Source organism: Rhinatrema bivittatum, chromosome 18, assembly GCF_901001135.1.
Source record: "Rhinatrema bivittatum chromosome 18, aRhiBiv1.1, whole genome shotgun sequence".
NCBI lineage: Eukaryota > Metazoa > Chordata > Amphibia > Gymnophiona > Rhinatrematidae > Rhinatrema > Rhinatrema bivittatum.
The window spans coordinates 51,223,072-51,240,165 of NC_042632.1; the positions used below are offsets into that span (position 1 = coordinate 51,223,072).

Here is a 17,094-nt window from a genome sequence, read left to right on the forward strand (position 1 = left end):
GGGCAACCTCACCCAGCTGAACACACAGAGGCTGCTCCATTCCTGGTTTTGCCCCTTTGCATGCATGGAACTGTAGTTCTAATGTCCCTTAGTATGAGCCCGGTAACTCAGTAGCAGCGCTGCACCCTGGCATGTAGAAGTCCTAGGTTTGATTCCGGGATAGGGTCTTTCACTCTCTGGGGGCCCAGCTGAGGCTGGGAATGCTGCAGAAGTGGAGTTCACAGCCCCTGGGAGGGAGGGGGGGGGACGGGACGGACTCAACCATTACTCAGTGGTGATGCTTACTGGCCGGATTTAGGATGCACATGTTCTGGGTTCTGGCCGGATTTAGGATGCACATGTTCTGGGTTCTGGCCGGATTTAGGATGCACATGTTCTGGGTTCTGGAGGGAGCTGCTGTCTGTGGACCTCTGTCATTAGAATGGCTAAAATAGATATCAGGGTGAGGGGAGTTGTAAAATAGGGGACTCAGTTAGTTGCAAATGAAAACTCAAGGCATCATAGCCCAGTAGAGGCCCAAAGTCTCCTGATATGCAGTTGACAAAAAGTTGTAGACAAGATTTGAATTGAACCCTGTACGCCATGAGGCTGAAAATACTGTGCAAAACTCCAGTTGTGCTCCTGAGCTGCTGTCGGCAGCTGACATTTCAAAATCATCATCTTCTACGGGTTTTAGTACCGGAGAACACCTTAAAAGTAACCTTACTGAGCCAGAATCAGATATTGCTTGACAGCAATTTCAGGTGTGCAGACTTCAAACACACTGTACGGGTCTTACTTCACCAAAACGTTAGAGCAGGAGGGTTATGGGCAGTGTCACTGCCATAGGCAGGATGGCAAAGTCTCAGAGCTAGCTAGTGCTCGACATTCAAATACGCGTGACACTGCAACATGTGCTCGCAGCATGTTCCCCCCTCACAGAACGGCGCTTCCCTCATCTAAAGCCATGCAGGGAGTAGCTGCTTTCCTCCTGTGAGGCAATGGCTGTCTGAGAGCACAAGAGAGCAAGGAGATGTGTGCTGGATACTATTTTGGAGGAAGGGTCTACCCTTCTTGCCGTACCCAGGCCAAGAGGTTCAGAATTAGAAGCAGGATCAGAAATTAGAGTGCTACCATAGTGTCTGTCCTAGCCCCTTCCTTTCTATATTTAAGGGGGTGGGATATGGCCCCCGTTTTCCCAGACCCCTGGGTGTGCCTTATGGTACATCTACAGATGAAAGCATTACGTATTTTCCCTTGGTAGTCACAGGATGTATGGCAAGATATCAGATATTATTTGATCATTGAAAACTCTTTCTTTAATATAATGGCAGCTGGTGTGTGATGTGATAGGTGATCCTTAAAGAAAAAATATAACATATAATATATCATATTTGCACTATGATGTATGATCGTCTTTCCCAGGGTAACTATAATGGCTTGGTAACCAAGTTTAGAAGCTGTTTTGGACTTAATTTGGAGTAGTTTGTGTTTCCAACCAGAATCTGAACCAACTCCGATCAAAATCCAAATTCTCTATTTTGGGTGTTTCAGTTCTTGTCTTGGTTTGCATTTTCGATTCGGTTTGGGGAAAGAAGACTTCCCGTGACCTAACCTGATGACTCTTGGCAGAGACCTTACCATAGTGAAGCGTCAACTGAGTCTCCAGTGCGCATCTGCTCTTGCCCTAAGCTCAAGATGTCGGGTAAAAAAAATGGCTGTGGGAACTGTGTTGGGTGTAGCACAGATTCAACCGCGACTCAAAAAAGTCCAAAATGGAATGAGCCCCCAGGAGTTTGGCAGTAGCTCAAATTAAATCCTGATTCGTGTATGTCTGGGGTAAGAGATGCTGATATATTAGTGGTAGAATTATTATTATTTGGGGGTATCTGTGCTATCGTTGGAAAGCAAGACCTCACAGCTAATAATTACTGCATGCAAATGTTACCCATCAAACCTCTGAAATAATGATGATCATCCCAGCCCTGGCACATTAAGATAGGGTTACTGGCCTCAAGGAACAGGAAAAGTATGCAGCCTACTTTATCGTATAAATAGATTGCAGAAAGCTTAAACACCTTCCCCTTTTTTCAGCGTTAGTTCTAATGTTAGAGGAGTTAATCTACCCAACAAGTGTTCCTTGAAGAGCAGAATATACTGCAGCAAGGGATCCGAAGGCTGCCCGTAGATGGATAGAAATGGACGTGCAAACGGGTCTAGAGGGAGGACCTGATGAGGCTTCAATAGCGGCAGGCACCCTGGAATGGGACATTCTCCAGTACGAGGCTGGCCTCGATCAGGCCCTGCAAGACGGGAGCTTGGGGGAAAAGTTTAGTTATGAAACCCGCACAGGCTGCGAGGCCTCCTGGCCCCTACCAGAGCTTACCTCGGTTTCTGTGGGTTTCAGACCGATCCTGGCAGAAATACTGCAAACTGCAGCTTGGCTGCTTCAGAAAGGAAGGGAGTTCCTGCAGACAGGGAAACAAGTTTCCAGCGGCTGGCGTCCTGGTGATGAAGAGGTCAGTCCTGGTGTGGTCTTATTGTCTCTTTCCACAGCCTCTCTCCCTCTCTCTCTCTCTGTGTGGCTGAGGGTGTTGAAAAAAGGGGAATCCAAAAAGCAAAAGAGAACAAAAACTGAAATCCTAAAAATGGTAAAAAAAAAAAAAAGCAAATGATACAAGCAAAGTTTTTTAGTCTCTCGCTTAGAGCTGCAGACCCTCCTCCGTACAAAGCTGCAGGTCCGCAGCCCCCAGGTCAAGGTCCCACCGCAGCGCAGATCCCTCCTCTGGCACCAGGACAGAACAACTAAGAAAATAAGGAGGATAAGCTTGTTTTGTCTGGGTCATGTGGTTATTTCTCAAACTGTGCACCGCAGCTATTTTGGGGGCTGGATTCGATCCCAGGTGAAAGGACAGGGCACGGACGGGGCAGTTTGCCAACCTCCGGGGCTTGTGGGAACGGTGACTCCTACACCGTGGCTGTGGGGTTTGGAGGGGGGCTCCTGCCTGCACCCAGGAAAGGCTGAAACCTTGGCCTCCTGTCTACCAGATTCCTGCTCCCTAGCGCCTGGAGATATTCGGGGACCCCTCCCCGGCCTTGTTTCTCTACGGGGATGGTCCAGGTCTGCCACCAGGGCACGTCTGACCCACACATGAACGCAGCTGATCAGGATCCCCCAGATATGTCGCGTGGCTTTTAGTGGCAAGGGATGGAAGAAATAGAGCAGGGGGTGCTGCCATTCTTTTAATCACAAAAGGACAGATTTCGGTTTCAGGGAAAAGCTTGCAGGACAGTTTGTTTGCATGATTTTTAAACTGTACATTTTTCCTTCCAAGGATTTAATTTTTCTGTTGCTTCATAAAGGGAGGGGGAAAAAAAAAAAAGCAGGAATGCAAAACCTTCTGCCAAAACAGCTGTAGGGCTCTTAATCAGAAGGGCTGAAGTTTGAGAACCCAGGAACGGCCGCCTTGCAATTCTCCGTTGCAGAATTTGTGCTTCTGGGACTTTCTTTCTGTGGATCTTCTTTCCCCCCCACTCTTCCAGAAGTTACAGGATATGAAATTGCTGAACAAAAGGCAACTCGTTCAAAGCTGTTCCATGCAAACACTGACTTGGAGGCTCGGCTGCACTTTTGCCTTATTTTTTTTCCCCCAGAGTTAAAACTCCCCACAAATCCCTGACATTTAGCGAGGGAGAGCCAAGCTAACAGCGTGGTGGTGGTGGTTGGGGGGGAGTATGGGGTGTTATCACTTAATCTCGTTATCTTCCTAAAACAGTTCAGGAGTGGACCTGGTCCAGTTTCTGATGGCTAAATATCCAGATATTTAAAGAAAGACATCAGAACTGCTGCTAATTTGTGACCCCTGCTGGCGGTCTTAGCAGAGGGACAAAGCACACTGAGACTGGGGCCCCAGACTCGCTGCACAGGGGCCCGACCACCTTGCAGCTGCTACCAGGACTTTTCAAGGTGGATCTCCTGCCCCCTTGCTCTGGGGGCAGCCTTTCCAAAATAGTCGTTTGAGGGCTCTCAGTTTGTACTTGTGCTACTGATTGAGGCCGACTTTGCCCACTCATTCCTCCAGATTTCCTCCGGAGCAGGTTGGAGGCACACATTGACGGGACGGTCTGGGGAAGGGCGAGCTTGCGCTGTCGCTGCCTGTGCTGAGTCCCAGGGCAAGCCAGCACCTCTCAGGAGCCCGTACAACATCTTTCTTGAGCCAGTCCGACACTGTTTATGACTGAGTACAGCTCCTTCCATGGCACACTCCAGCAGCTTTCGGGAATCAGCCTGACACCTTGCAAAAAAAAAATCAAGCGGGTGACATTCAGGCATCAATCCAGCATCTTTCACAAGTCAATTCAACACCTTCTGCTAGTCAATGTGACTCTTCCAAAGTCATTGTGACACCTTAGAACAAATATATATCTAATAAAAGAAACTAAGAGAATCTGGAGATATTGAATGCTGCCTTGGAATGATAACTGGCAGGAAAAGATGACACTCATGACCCACTCAACCGTAGATGTGTCCAGCTCTACATTTATTTTACGGTGATGACCTTGTTTTTCAACTCTTAAACAGGCAAAAACCTTTATGCAGCAAGAAGAGAACTCCCCAGGGAACAGGGAGGCAGCAAGCCCTGCATTTGCTCATCCATAAGGATTAGGAGGATGTAAAAACCCAACAGTAAAAGATAAGGAGCTGCCAAAATGCTGAACAAATTGTCCAACAGTGACACCTGCAGGTAATGAGCTGCATTGCACTGATGCACTAATGATGGCAAATGACTCAATATGCCCACGGGTGTTATGATGGTCCTTTAAAAGTAAAAACTAGATTGCACATTGAAAGAAAAAATTGAATTGCATAACGTCTTCTTGATAGATTTTGTACTCGTTGTGACAAGAATTAACTGTTCCTTTCCTTGGTAATTGAAATCTCCCATTATTACTGCACTGTCAAATTGGTTAGCTTCCCTGATGTCTCTTGGCATTTCATCATCTGTCTGGATATTCATCATCTGTCTCGATATTCCTCTCTCTATGCTGGGCTGCATAGAGAGAGGAATATTGAGTAAGAAAAGGGAAGTGATTATCCCCTTGTACAGGTCCTTGGTGAGGCCTCACCTGGAGTACTGTGTTCAGTTCTGGAGACCATATCTACAAAGAGACAGAGACAAGATGGAAGTGGTAAAGAGAAGAGTGACCAGAAAGGTGGAGGGTCTTCATCGGATGTCATACGAAGAGAGATTGAAGAATCTAAATATGTACTCCCTGGAGGAAAGGAGCAGCAAGGGTGATATGATTCAGACCTTCAGATACTTGAAAAACTTTAACGATCCAAAGACAACAACAAACCTTTTCCGTCAGAAAAAAATCAGCAGAACCAGAGGTCATGAGCTGAGGCTCCAGGGAGGAAGACTAAGAACCAATGTCAGGAAATATTTCTTCACGGAGAGAGTGGTGGATGCCTGGAATGCCCTTCCGGAGGAAGTGGTGAAGTCCAAAACTGTGAAGGACTCCAAAGGGGCGTGGGATAAACACTGTGGATCCATCAGGTCTAGAGGAAGTGTATAAAGAGGAGGCAGCAAAACACTGCACGGAGCGGCAGTAGCCACAGAGGCATTCACGGAGCGGGATGCCAGTGGCCAGTGGTTGGTGTTCCACCTTCACGGAGCGGAAGGGTGGAGGGCTGCCATCTCAAAATTAAAAAACAAAAAACAAAACCAGGGGTGGGCAAGAGTATGTAAAATTAACGAAGAGTTCATAAGCTATAGGTATTACCAATTATTAGGCTTATTCAATATTTGTTGATAGATAATGTGGCTTTCAATGCATTCTTCACTTTCAATACATATCCAGCATAGCTCTCTGCTTCAACGGCAGGGGAGAAGAAAAACAACCAATAAGGGCTGAATAACATAGTCTGGGTAAACAAATAAGTATGGGTGTAGCTCGCTTATTGCGGCGGTTACTACCCCTAACTAATCAAGCTTGATATTTCACTTGGATGCAGCTCCATCACTGCTCTCTGCATTAATGGTGTGGGTGGAAGGGAAATAGAACCAAAGGTTATTAGGAGCCAAGAGAAACAGATAAGTATGAGAAAAAAAGAAGTGTGAAGCTTGCTGGGCAGACTGGATGGGCCGATTGGTCTTCTTCTGCCGTCATTTCTATGTTTCTATGTTTCTGACCATTTTGTCCAGGTGGACGGTAGTATACTCCTATCACTATACTCTTATCCAACACACATGGGATTTCTACCCACACAGATTCTACTGAGCCTTTAGTCTCTTGTACGATCTTTATCCTGTTGGATTCTATTCCTTCACGGACATAGTGTCACACCTCCACCAAGTTAATCCTCCCTATCATTGCGATATAATTTGTACCCTGATATAGTACTGTCTCATTGGTTATCCTCCTTCCACCAAGTCTCTATGATGCCAATTATGTCAATCTCATCATTCACTGCTATCATACTCTCCCATCTTACTTCTTAGGGTTCTGGCATTGGCATACAGACATTTCAAAGTGCATTTTTTTTGTTTGTATTAACAACCTGCTTTTCAGTTGTTAGGGATAATTTCGAATCCTTTAGCTCAGGTGATACTTCATTTATAGGCTCATGGACTATTTTTGCTTTTATTTGAACCTCTCTGTTGGGATGCCCTTACTCCTTCTTTATTCTTTTCTTCTTGATTCTATGTTATGACTGAAGGGATCCTGCGTGCATGTGTGGTATAATGCATGCTTGAGCATGCTCAGAGAGGCTCGGCCAAAGTTCTAGAAATTTTGACACAAGTTCTCTTCGCCGGGCTTCATCGGATGATGTCGCCGACCTGTGAGGACTAGCATCCCGCTTGTCCTCGGAGAACACCTGTTACAGGTAAGCAACTCTGCTTTTTTTTGGAGGCAGGCAGTATCCTCCAGTTTAGTCAGAATCCGGGCTAGAATATGTCTCCAGGACCCTCCATTTGCAACTCACCGGTGCTTTCTTGCCCTTTTTTATAATCCGCCTCCCGACTCCCAATCAATGCCAGGGCCTTCCAGAACTGTGCAATCATCACGGGCCCTCAATCCGGCCACCGGGTGTCTTCCTCCCCGCCCAGCCCAGCCCTGACTGGGGCAATCAAATGCAGGCTCTCTGTGCGGCCACTGGGCCGGCCCTGTAGTTTAGTTTCCTGGTGTGAGACAATTCAGTTCCCAGAACCAAATCATAGAAAACATTCTCGGCTATTTTTAGTGCCCCATTTTAAGTGCGTCATGGCCTCTTCTGATGTTACACAGTTCATTCAGCTGTGGATCTGTGCTGAGGTCAACGCTCACTCCCAAATCATTCTTGAGCCAGGACATCAGGGCTCGTGTTAAAAAAAACCGCTCTTCATCTCTGCTCCTCATCTCCCCTCCCCCCCCCCCTGCACCAAACCTAATACCTGATTGGGCTGGCATTAAAAAAGCTTTTGTCCCAGCTCTTATGTTTGACGGTAGAGAAGGGCTTCTCAAACATTGTCCTCAGGGACCTCCCCCCACAGCCAGCTGGGTTTTCAGGATATCCACAGTGAAGATGCACCAGATAAATCTGAAAATCCTGGAGACCTAGCGTATGCAAATTTATCTCGTGCAGCTTCATTGTGGATATCTTGGCTGGGGGGAGGGGGAGGCCCAAGGGAGGCTTTAAGTAGCCCTGAGGTAGAGCACTAATCTGGGGAAATTGTGATCCGTAATGCTTGCGGTGTAGTACCTTGCAGGTCAACGGGCAGCTGGAGTCTGATTTCACTCCTATCAATGGTAAAGAGGAAGGGAGGCTTCTCCTGTAGCGCGGTGACGCAGCGCCCCCTGGTGGGACTGTGCTGGAGGATGCATCACTGAGTGACAGCAGAGAAATCCGGGATTCTTTATTCTAGAGCAGGGGTTCCCAGCCCTTCAGGGAGCACTGACCCCCGCCCCCTTCTCTCTCTTCTCTTTAATGTTTGCACGCCATAAAAATATAAGTAATGAGATGCACTCCAGAATCATTGGTAATGCATGAAACCTTGATCTAACCTCAATACGAAGGGAGGGCAGATCCCAAAGCTCTTTAAAAATCGCCCTCATGATTGAAGGTTGAGGCCGTTCCACCTCCCAGTCCAGCTGCACTGGGGGAGAGGAAGCGGGTTCAAAAGAGTCCCAGCTGGGCAGCTTGGTGCGACCTGGCAGAGAATCAGCTTTGGTACCTGCGGATCTGCAATCACATTTTCAAAAACTCGGGCCTTTGGATCCTGCATACGTTTCATCTGCTTGGAAATAGGTGCAAACTACCTAAGCGAAAGTGTGCCCGAGGATCTCAGAATTAAATCCCTGCATGTCCTTCCACCCCCGCAGGTAAATTCAGCTGCTGGGGGGGGGCTGCGGGTGCTCCGTTTTAATTATTATTTTTTTTTAACTTTAAAAAAAGAAGTACAGAAAAGCAGTTTTTTTTTTCTGCTCTTCTTTTCAATGCGCTCAGCTATTAACGCCTGCTCCGGGCAGGCGTTAATACCTGAGCGATAAATGTGCGTGCAAATGCATGCGAATGAGCCTATTACTCATTCACTCCACGTTAGACGCATGTTAAATAGGTGCTGATCCCCCTATTGCACCAGGGGATTGATTAGCGCCTGTTTTTCACGCGTCTAACTGCTCATTAAGAGTGCCCTCGGCTGAGCGCACCATATTGCGTCGGCCCTCGTCCACATAATTACTACTTCATTAGGACGAATACTTGCAGCGCCACCTAGTGGCTAAAATGGGAATGGCGCTCTGTGGATGGGAGCCAATAATACGCCAGCCCCCGTGCGTCTTTGGCTTCTGTTATCCTCACCATGCTCCAAGCCTCGCAGGCCACTCATAGCAGAGATCCACACGCTGCCAATAGCAAAAATCCGACCTTAAATCCCATCTCTGCGCCCAACATGGCTCTAAAGATTTGAAATGAGTCTCAGGAATGTTTTTTTATAAGCTTTAAATCATTCACGTGAAAGAAATAAGGCAAAGGAGATAATGAATACATCAGACAAAATCAATAAAACATTACAAACAAAAAAATCAATGGAAAACCATGGGATTTTATTTTCGTAACTTTAAAGTCAGAGTAAAGATAGATAAACACACACACACACAATGCCTCAGCGTTATTTCAGGAAAAGTAATTGAGAGGAAAAGTTTCAGAATATGTTTTAGGCCTTGATTTTCAAAATGCTTACGCCACATGTCACCTACACCTGTTGTATGTGTGTAGTGACGTTTTGAAAATCAGTCCGGGCCCAGGCCACATAAAAGTACGTGACATCTGTTGGGTGGGTGCCTACTTTTACGCGCGCTACAAAGAGGAGTTCCAGAGGGGCAGAGTTGGGGATGGGAAAACCGATTAATAATTAATCAAGGTAAATAAAATAAATACATTTCCAGTAACGTTTTTTTTTTCGATTTTTAGAAAGCACGCGGCGCGTAGATCTGCAGTCACACACTTAGAGCTGCCCGGGTGCAGGCGGAAATGCGCGTGTGTATGTCCTCGCCGGTTCCATGCACACCAAGGATTTTTCAAAGCATACTTATCTGCATTATTTGTCCTAAAGTCTGTGGGTACTTTGTATACGAAAACCTTAGCCCTGCCACAGGCCGCCGAAAATTACCCTCCCTATATCAACCTGATTAAGGCAGAGAATTCCCTTCCTCCACTTCAAAAAAAAAAAAAAAGAATGATCTCTTTGATAAGGTGCAGCAGAAGCAATAAAGTTATAAAATCCATCGGAGCTAGGGTTGCCAACTGGCTCCAGATTTTCAGGGCAGGTTGATCCAGTCCTGCTTTACTCCTCTGCTTGATTTCTGAGGGAATGCAATAGGTAAATCAGAATAAAAGTCCCAGCACGCCATGGGGTAAAACCAGGACTGGATCAACCTATCCTGAAAATCTGGAGCCGGCTGGCAGCCCTAATCAGAGCTGGAAGTCCAGGAGGAGACCATGCTAGAGAGAAATGAGGAGGGCCACACGTTCATCTGTCACCAAAATGTACTGAAATAAACAAATATAATTAATTTATAACAATGGCTCACTTCCTCAAATTCTTAATAAACTAAGAAATTGTTTGGTATCTTTGAGGATATTTGCTAAAAAGCAATAGCTTTGACTTTATTTTTTATCAAACAAACTCTCAAGGGAAGGTATCAGAAAAAGTGCTCACAGTCTCACAGGCTCTTGCCCTATACAGGGCTACAACCCTTCTCATGTATCGGCACTACTAAATCACGTCATCTACCATTTCCCCTGAGAGCGTTCAGTTTTTTTGTTTTTACTTTTATCCCTTTTTACTTTTCAATTATAGAATATAACACCCAATAAAATTTATTCTTAAAACTAACACCCATCCGTTAAGTGAATTTATGTGATGAAATTACTTATCTCTTTGTTGTGTTCTCATTATTTGTTATACCAGTATTTATATTGCGCTTGCTGTCAGCTGTCTGCTGTCCTCCCGCTTGCCCGACATTGACAATGTTTCGGCGCAACAAATGCGCCTGCTTCAGGGGCTTACTGCTCAATACCTAAAAAGACAAGTTTATATTTAATATGCTAAAGTTCTTAAATTTATTTCTCTTTTAAATGATAATGCTAACAATGGTACTCACTCTTCAGCTTCGCGCTATCTCACCCGATCCTTCACAGCATTCAAATATGGCGCCTAGACGCTTTCACTATCTCCTTACCGGAAGTTTGTGTTTATATCCTGTTATTGATTAAAGCACCTATCAAATGGATTTTACAGATATACCGACCAATCTACCTCCTTGTTGAGACCAGCTGGCGCTACCGTATTCAACTTAAAAATCCACTTTTGCTCGCGCTGTAATAAACGCAGGTTTAAATCCCCTCCTCTTTCATCCGGTTCCATTACCTCCAGTACCGTACACTTTAAACTTAAAAAATTGTGAGATTGTTCTAAACAGTGTTGTACCAATGGGGCTTCTAATTTATTTCATTTAAGGGCACTTTTATGTTCTATTAAACGAGTTTTCAACTGTCTAGTCGTTTTGCCTACGTATAATAAACCACAAGGGCACCAAATAGCGTACACCACAAAAATAGAATTGCAAGTGGATTTTCTTATTGGTTTAAATCTCTTCAATTTTTCTAGGGGTATACTGATGTTTGAATGAGCTAGTGGGCACATCGTACAGGATCCGCAAGCGGAATGTCCCTCGCGACTTATTTCATTTCTAGAAGAGCTCTTGAAATGCGATCTAACTACTCGATCCTTTATGTTTGTCCCTCTCTTGAAAGCGACCATAGGTCGCGACTCAAAAACTGAATGTACCTGTAGGACATTCCAGTGGCGTCTGATACTACGCGCCACCTCATTCACCCCCAGAGAATATGGTAGTACACAAGTAAGGCGTTGTGAATTGCTTTTTTGTTGGGGTTGTAATAAAATTTCCCTATGGTTCCATCGTGCTCTTTTACAGGCTTGTTTTATAACTTTTAAAGGATAGCCTCGATCTAAAAATTTTGGCTCATCTCCTTAGCTCTTAATTTATATTCTCCTGTTGTTGAACAAAGTTTCCTCAGCCTCAAAAATTGGCCAAAAGGAATACTGTTTTTCAATGGTAGTGGATGACAACTCGAATACTCTAATAGTGTGTTACGATCTGTAGGCTTTTGATAGATCGTAAAGAAAAATTTATTTGCCTTTATTGAGATGTTTATATCCAAAAATGAGACTGTACTTTTATGAAAAATGTAAGTAAACTGTAATGCCTGTTCACGAGTATTTAACCATTGGATAAACTCTTTGAATAGAACTTCAGTGCCTCTCCACACTATGAAGATGTCATCGATAAATCGACGCCATACCAAAATATTATTTTGATAAGGAGAAACTGACAGCCACTGCAATTCAAAATGTCCCACATAGAGGCTAGCGACACTGGGCGCCATCGTGGCGCCCATCGCTGTGCCACCCACCTGTTGGTAATAGATGTTATCAAATACGAAAATTTTTTTTTTCAAAGCTAGACCAGCTAGGTCAACTATGAAAGTAACTGGTGGGTGAATCTCAGAAGATTGTGTGGCTAATTTCGAATGAATCACTTGCAGGGCCCCATCTTGGGGTATATTCGTGTAAAGGGACACGATGTCAATTGTGGCGAGAGATACTTCTTCAAAAGGGATACTCAAAGTTTTCAAAAATTGTATTAATTCACCCGAGTCACGCACATACGATGGCAAAGAGGGTATCAAAGGACGCAAGAATGTGTCCACATATTGGGAAAGCGGTTCTAACAGTGAACCTCGCGATGAAATAATGGGATGTCCCGGAGGGTTCTTAAGATTTTTATGAATTTTTGGAAGGTGATAAAAAGTTGGCACCCTAGGGTGTTCAACTTTTAAAAAACGGAATTTTCTTGTGGTGATCCATCCTTGTGCTAATGCATCTTCCAAAAGATTATCAATGTGTTCTTTTAACTGCAATGTAGGGTTGGCATCTAACTTCTTGTAAAAATGCCCATCCGCTAATTGTTTTAATGCCTCTGCCCTATAAGAATCTTGGTTCATTATTACCACCGCTCCTCCTTTATCTGCACTTTTTACCACTAACGATGGATCTTCTCTTATTTCTTGAAGTGCTATGCTTTCTTGTCTAGTTAAATTAAAAGACCTCAATTTAGAATCCTTCTGAATTCTCTCAATGTCTTTTTGTACCAGTTTTGCAAAAGTATGTATGACCGGGTCAATATTGCCTGGAGGACACCAGTTCGATTTTGGAAATACCACCGATCTATCTCTCTCCTCCCCTGGTGTTTTTTTATCAAAAAATAATCTCAACCGCAAATTTCTTAAGAATTTTTGAAAGAATTTACTGATTTCGAAGTGATCATATTGCACCGTTGGTACAAATGTTAACCCTCTTTCTAACACTTGAACCTGTGTACGTGATAAGGGACGCGACGATAAATTAATCACTGTGGATTCTCTGATCTCTGTTGATTCTCTAATCTGCCTTTCGACCGTGTCCACCTCTTTTGCTGTCTCTGTCCCGTAGGAGGATCTTGAGTATGTTGTTGAAACCTGACTTTGCGATCCTGTCTTGCCTCTGGAAAAAGGGTAGTAGTGGGACCACTAGTAGTGGAGGTTTTTTGACCACGTGTAGGTTCTTCCCCAGATGAATCTTCTGAACTAGATTCAAATGTTTTTCTCTGATTATAAGTTCTCTTCAATTGTGGATTCATCCAGTAATATATAGAACCCTTTTTATAATCTTGTTCATCCCTAACAAATTTACTGGTTTTGCCTTGCTTGACCTCTTCTGTGAATTCATTTATGGTTTCCTGAAACTCTTTTAATTTAGCATCAAAATTATCTAAATTTTGTTTTTTAATTTTCTCCAACAACTGTTCATGTTCTATCTGTAAGGTTTCCATTAACATTTTAGCTCTTTCTATGACCAAAAGCATAAGGTCAAGAGAACATTTGTTAAGGATCTGGTTCCATTTTACCAGAAAATCTTCAAATTCTACATATAATTTGGGTTCCTTCATTATACGCAATCCCCTAGGGATTCGTTGAACTCTACAATACTCGATCAATGTCCCATAATGTAAGTTTGTTCTTGCCATCCTTTTATTTAAACGGACCAAATTTTCCCAACTTTCTCCCTGATTTCCAGGCATAAACACTGATGGTGCTGATAAAATCTCTTGTAAATGTGTTTGCGAGAAACTGAATGTGTCTTCCCATTGAGTAGCCATCTTTTACTTACTACCGGCCAAAAAATCTTATATTCCTCCGAATCTAATATAATTAATTTATAACAATGGCTCACTTCCTCAAATTCTTAATAAACTAAGAAATTGTTTGGTATCTTTGAGGATATTTGCTAAAAAGCAATAACTTTGACTTTATTTTTTATCAAACAAACTCTGTACGCTATTTGGTGCCTTTGTGGTTTATTATACGTAGGCAAAACGACTAGACAGTTGAAAACTCGTTTAATAGAACATAAAAGTGCCCTTAAACGAAATAAATTAGAAGCCTCATTGGTACAACACTGTTTAGAACAATCTCACAATTTTTTAAGTTTAAAGTGTACGGTACTGGAGGTAATGGAACCGGATGAAAGAGGAGGGGATTTAAACCTGCGTTTATTACAGCGCGAGCAAAAGTGGATTTTTAAGTTGAATACGGTAGCGCCAGCTGGTCTCAACAAGGAGGTAGATTGGTCGGTATATCTGTAAAATCCATTTGATAGGTGCTTTAATCAATAACAGGATATAAACACAAACTTCCGGTAAGGAGATAGTGAAAGCGTCTAGGCGCCATATTTGAATGCTGTGAAGGATCGGGTGAGATAGCGCGAAGCTGAAGAGTGAGTACCATTGTTAGCATTATCATTTAAAAGAGAAATAAATTTAAGAACTTTAGCATATTAAATATAAACTTGTCTTTTTAGGTATTGAGCAGTAAGCCCCTGAAGCAGGCGCATTTGTTGCGCCGAAACATTGTCAATGTCGGGCAAGCGGGAGGACAGCTGACAGCAAGCGCAATATAAATACTGGTATAACAAATAATGAGAACACAAACAAAGAGATAAGTAATTTCATCACATAAATTCACTTAACGGATGGGTGTTATTTTTAAGAATAAATTTTATTGGGTGTTATATTCTATAATTGAAAAGTAAAAAGGGATAAAAGTAAAAACAAAAAAACTGAACGCTCTCAGGGGAAATGGTAGATGACGTGATTTAGTAGTGCCGATACATGAGAAGGGTTGTAGCCCTGTATAGGGCAAGAGACTGTGAGCACTTTTTCTGATACCTTCCCTTGAGAGTTTGTTTGATAAAAAATAAAGTCAAAGCTATTGCTTTTTAGCAAATATCCTCAAAGATACCAAACAATTTCTTAGTTTCTGAAATAAACAAATACATGTTTTGAAGGACAAAGGAAATGCCTGCGGTATTGACTCCCAAAATACAGGACAGTCCACCCTACTGAGGAAGAACTCTGTAGCTGGAACCCAAAAGTTTAATATTCAATAAGTAACAGCAGGGGAAGCTTTTTCCATCCCTGCAAGGTCATCCTGCGCCCTTAACTTTATCCAGGTCTCATTAGGAATCCTTGATGCGCAGCTTCCAGTATCTTATCTCATTCCATTATGAAGGTCAGAAGTACCTACAGTACCTGCATGTAATCCACTTTGAAGGGTCATGAAAGGCGGAATATAAAATAAAAACTGTAGGCCTGAAGAACAAAAATGAGTCATTTTCTGCAGCTGCTGTTCCGTCGACCACTGGGTGTCACCCTAAGAGCGATGTTTGTCGAGCGCCATGCTCGGAGATGTAAGAAACGAGGACGGCCAGAATTCTGCCAGGCCTTCGGACATGGGGCTTAAGTTAGAGAAATCCCTTGGGTCAGCACAAAGTGCTCCCTGTACAAAGCCTGAATTGTTTTAAGCGGATGATTGTCTAGGCTGGGGCCTAAACATGGTTTAGTGAGCAGAGGAAAATCTTTACTGAATAGGTTCCAAAAGTCGGAAGTTGGGCACCAGTAAAAGAGGTGAACATCTTAGCAAGGGGGAGAAGCTTTGAGTTATAACGCCAGCCTGTTTCACTTCCCTCCCCCTCCCCTGGATGTGCCTATATATCTTGTTTTGTGTGATAAATATTTGTTGTCCCTTGTTAAGAGTTCCTTTTGATAAGTCGGTGAGCAATACCTTTGTATAACAAATATCCCTTGGAGAGCTCAGTTGATAAAGCAGTTTGACCCTTGAGCTCCCTGGAGGAGTCTAAGCAACTTATGCTGAGGGGTGAGATCTCATCGCTCTTCATTTCTTGCTGAGGAACTTCCGTCACTGCCAGTTTCTTACCGAAGGGTTCTAGCACATGGTCGGACCCTGCGTCTTTTTATGAAATAATTTAATAAGGGCCCACAGTGTCCCTCCCAGCCTTCAGATCTGGAGGGGGCGGGTACAATTCACCGGGCCGCAGCCTGTCTCGCACCGATTCATTTCCGTTTCCTTTATCGAAATGCCTCGCTCTGTTTATCCCTCCTCCCCCAGGTCGTTATTTTGCTGCAGTGAACATGAGGTTTTCCTCCCCGTCGCTGTGAGGGGGGGGGGGGGGAAAGCATGAGCCGAGACCCTCCCTGCAGGGGCCTGGGAACTGCTGAATAACTGCAGTAAACCCGTCGCCGTTCCGTCTCCTGTCCCGCGCGCGCTCCCGCTCCCTCCAGGCTTTCGCTCGGAGCCGTTTCTTCCAGGGCCTTCTTTCCTGCCACGGAAGCTTCCAGCACTCCCCCATTTTTTTTTCTTTTTTTCTTTTTTTTTTTGTCTTCAGCCTGTGCTGCTCTTTGTGCGAATGGGGGGGTCACGAAGGGTCGTTCGCACAATGCGCTGCCAATCGCGAGCCGTTCACCTCTGGCAACGGCGGGACAAAAGGGAAGGAAAAAAAACCCCAAACTCTGTGTCTGCTTTCTGTGGGCATCCCAGCCGCTTCCCCCCACCCCCACCAGAAGGGTTCACTCTACAGCCAGAACTGAAAGAGGTTTTATCCACTCTGGCAGTCACTGGATTCACTTTCTCGAGTAAAAGACGTTGAAGGAGGTTTATTATCTTCCCTTCAGAGCGCTGGTTTTGTGCTGAGGTTACGCACAGAAATTGTATTTCATGACTTGGAATAAAGGGTCCCGCCCCCTCCTCCATCAACCATTTTGCATTCTTCCAGTAGGAGCCTGGTGCATGGACGTTGCCAGGAGAAGAATGCGCTCTTGTTCCTTCTTCCGGTGCTTTCAATACTTCGTACACAAAACACATTTCATGAACATGACTCTTAGAGAGAAGATTTTCTCTGCGCCGGCTCAGTGGCTGCGCTGGGCAGAAAACCCCGAGTTTTGCTCCCTGTGTCAGCTGGCGGGGGGGGGGGTGGCTGCATTTCACAGCCCCTGGAGAGGGAGACAGGGGAGTCTCGGCTATGGAACAACAGCGACACCTGGTGGCCGGATTTAGGGTCTGGGATCGCAGGATTCCAGAAGTTGCCTTGGTGCGTGGGGGCTGCAGGTGCTGGGCTAAGTGAGCTGAGAGGAGCTATAAACCGCAAACGAAAG

The 17,094-nt window shown here is 44.4% G+C and overlaps 2 protein-coding genes across 2 annotated transcripts in view; one reads left to right on the forward strand and one right to left on the reverse strand.

Annotated features, from left to right (window-relative positions):
- The window catches only part of FGF1 (fibroblast growth factor 1), a 63,415-nt gene extending 60,607 nt beyond the window's left edge, over positions 1-2,808 (reverse strand). Inside the window, exon 1 of the mRNA XM_029583883.1 lies at positions 2,366-2,808. The gene's annotated coding sequence lies outside the window, so the exon portion shown is untranslated. The remainder of the gene's footprint in view (positions 1-2,365) is intronic.
- The window catches only part of ARHGAP26 (Rho GTPase activating protein 26), a 357,099-nt gene that overhangs the window by 34,668 nt on the left and 305,337 nt on the right, over positions 1-17,094 (forward strand). The window lies entirely within an intron of this gene.